At 36.7% G+C, this 3,520-nt stretch overlaps 1 non-coding gene across 1 annotated transcript; it reads right to left on the bottom strand.

The window, feature by feature from the left end:
- Positions 1–3,161: 3,161 nt before the first annotated feature.
- LOC145641255 (small nucleolar RNA R71) lies at positions 3,162–3,268 on the bottom strand. The gene has a single exon (XR_014115310.1). It is a non-coding gene; the product is annotated as a small nucleolar RNA R71 (small nucleolar RNA).
- Between the last annotated feature and the right edge of the window lie 252 nt (positions 3,269–3,520).

Raw genomic sequence — 3,520 nt, 5'->3', positions numbered from 1 at the left:
CTCAATATTTCATTTGAAAAACTAATTTTATCTAACAATTTAAATTTTGATCTTATCATAATTAGTTACATGAATCTATCTTATACCTCATTTCCACCCTATATATTTTGCCTTGACCGTGAGAAAGGGAGAGCACCAAAAACAACTACACTGCTTCTTCTTCCACCCTTCATCTCCATTAATTGGTAAGCCAAATTGATAGGTAAGAGAGCTCATGATCTCTTCTTTATTTTGACGACTTTAACTAGTCAATTAAGTTTCAATCTTACGGCTAGTAATCTTTAATACCTTTCATTACTAAAACCGTAACTCCGTTGACGAACCCGACCTTTTGTCACTCAAATTGAATCTGTTGCTTGTCTCCATTGTTATATCTCAATATTATACCACCATAACTTCAACTCATACCATCAATTATCATCATCATCACCATTGTTGCGTTAGCACATCATCCCTTTTGAAATTATGCCCCAAAAAAAAAACACAAACTGTAATGCCCTTATCCGATTTCTTTCCAAAAAAACAAAAAAAAAAGGAAGATTAAATAAAAGGAGGTGGAAACAAGTTAGTATCTTTGTGATCTAAGGGTAGCAGTACCTAGGGTGGTGGAATTTCATACTTCGTATCGAAATATGGAAGCATTTGATGATAAGTTGACTTTGTATTGAAATAAGGTTACGAATGTTCTTTTGGTTTGGTTTTCTTTAAGTAGAAAATTTCTTTCATATGTCTGTATGTAGGCAATTTAGAGGCGTATAGTATTACTAACTTAGTTTATCATCGGTTTATTTGTAGACGGAGGCTACTAGGTGAACGTTTCGGAGGTAAATTACCTTGTGTTTTTACGCACGATCAAGGTAATTTTCAATGTCCATCATCTTTAGAATCCCGTTAGGAAATTGTTTTGAAATATTGTGTGCCAACTACGTGCTTATGTACGTAATTATATGTGACGAGTGTGCTATCATATGATATTATGGAATCATATTATCACTAGTAGAAAAATGTTAATTGGCCACCGGTTCTTAAGAACCGGTGGGAAAAAAATGGGGGAAAATGGTGATGTGTCTATTTTATATAGTATTTTACCCCGTCCCTTGGTCATAATTAGTAGTGTTTTTGGCTCTTTAGAGCCATTTTTATTACTAATTGGTGTTTTCTAGTGTTTTCGTAGATTTGGTTGACTTTTGCAGGGATTTGCACTTTTGGAGCATTTTCCCGGGATATTATGGAGCAATTACGAGCATTGGAGAAGCACGACCAGTTTTTATAGCCCAGAGCCGGTTAGAGCCATCGAACCGGTGATTAAGGGCTCGGTATATGTGATACCGGGGCATTTGGACCGAGTATTCAAGACCCGAAGAGGAAACCCAGATTGGACCGAAGAATTGGAGCCCAATCGAAGTCCAAATAGTGGCCCAAGAGAGCCGCCCGACCGGGCTGGCGCCCGGAGGCGCGCTCGGCCGGGCGAGGAAAGCAAAGGCTGGCGCCCGAAGTCGCGCCCGGCCGGGCGCGAGAAATGTACCTGATGGAAAAGGGCGCGCCCGATCGGGCGCGTGTTATTGTTAGGAGTTAATTATTTGATGTTTAAGTTTGTTTTAGTTTAGGATTCTTACGGAGTATAAATACTTTCCCGTATAACGAGTTTAGGACCTTCTTTTACTCTTTCTTAATTATTTCTTAGATTTTCTCTCTCTACTTAGCTTTTAGATTAGTTTCTCTCTCATATACTTTGTTCTTAACTCTATTCTTAATTCCAGATTTATTTGGTAACGATATCTCTTCTCTTAATCTTAGTTATTTATTTTATTCCTTTGATCACGTCTTGTTTTATTGCTTTGATTAGTTTAGTTTTTATTATGTGTGAGTAGTTCTATTTCTAGGGTTTATGGGGATCCATAAATAATATGAAGGGGTAATTTATTGTTGTTAATTGTCAATGCTAGATTAATTTCCTATTGATTGATTTAATGCTCTGTGACTAGATTTGCGCAGATCTTTTATGCATGAGTTTAACAATATTGATTCGAGATTCGACAAATGAGAATTAATGTTTAGGTCTAGTTTAAATAGGCAGGTTAATTTATAAATGGTTAAGTCGAGATTCGAGAGATGAGATTTCATACCGGTAAATTAATTGTGTGATTGTAATACGTAGCGAAAGCCCTTTATGATCTGACTAATGTATGCATTGATGATTGATTATTATGTTTTACCCTGGAATATTATTTATTGGTGAACCTATGCCCTAGATCCTTTTATTCATTGTTTTCTCCTTATTCTTAATCTTCGCAGTTTAGTTCCTTTTGATTATAATATATTGGTTACTTTATAATCTAGATTATATTAGTTAATTAGGAATAGAAAGACTCGTTTCTCTGTGGATTCGACCCTACTTCCCTATCTACATTAGTTAGAGGATTTAGGAATTAATTTTGATAAGGGGATACGACTTTACCCTGTCAAAATTTGGCGTCGTTGCCAGGGAAACGGTTCTATTTTTGTTTCTGATTATTTTTTGTAGTCTAGGTTATTTCTTTTTGTCTCAGAGAACGTTAGTTCTTTGAGGCAAGTCTCATATTTGCTTTTAGTTTTTTTTGTTTATGCCCAGGTGTTCCAGATCAGGGTACATCCCATTCGAACCTGAGATCAAACGATCCTTCCATAGACAGAAGAATTTTTACAAGCAAATTCTGGCGGATTCTGGTGATAATAATAATCACCGAGATCCTCCAACTGGTTCTAGCGATTCAGAGGTATCATCAGATCCATAATCATAGATGACGGCTCCAAAGAAGCTTAGTGATTACTCACAACCAAAGCTTAAAGATTTTCCACATCTCACTCCCACTCTTGCTCTTGATGGGGTACAATTTGAGATTAAACCCCAATTTATAACGATGATAGAGAGGAAGCAATTTAGTGGAGCTAAGGGTGAAGACCCAAATCTTCACATTGCAGACTATTGTCAGTATTATAATACCATCAGGCAAGCCGGGGTCACACAAGACCAAATCAGGGAGATTCTCTTTCCTTTCTCTTTAACTGGAAAAGCCAAATTATGGTTTAATGGTTTAAATAAAACTGCACTTGGTATAACTGACTGGGAAACTCTTGTTTTGAATTTTTATAACAAGTACTATCCTGCTGAGAGAACAGCCGTACTACGGAGTGCAATTCAGATTTTTACCCAAGAAGCCGATGAAACTTTATATGAGGCTTGGTAGAGGTTCAAGGACCTACAAAGAGAATGCCCCCACCATAATTTGGCACAATGGCAGTTAATCCAAGCCTTTTACAATGGCAATGGAAATTCATCTAGAATAATTTTAGATTCTGCAGCTAGTGGGAGGTTTATGAATCTTAATGTTGATGATGCAGGTCAGGTTATTGAAAATATGGCGATACATAATTCCCAATATGGGAATCCTAGAGGCTTTGCTAACAATGGGAAGCATAGTGTTGACTCTGTATCCTTTTTGCAAGCTCAATTAACTTCTATCTGCCAAAAATTAGATAA

The sequence above is a fragment of the Chenopodium album genome, chromosome 7, assembly GCF_948465745.1.
Source record: "Chenopodium album chromosome 7, dcCheAlbu1.1, whole genome shotgun sequence".
Taxonomy (NCBI): Eukaryota; Viridiplantae; Streptophyta; class Magnoliopsida; order Caryophyllales; family Amaranthaceae; genus Chenopodium; species Chenopodium album.
Note: the sequence above shows the minus strand (reverse complement) of the source record. Positions and strands in the feature narration are given on the sequence as shown.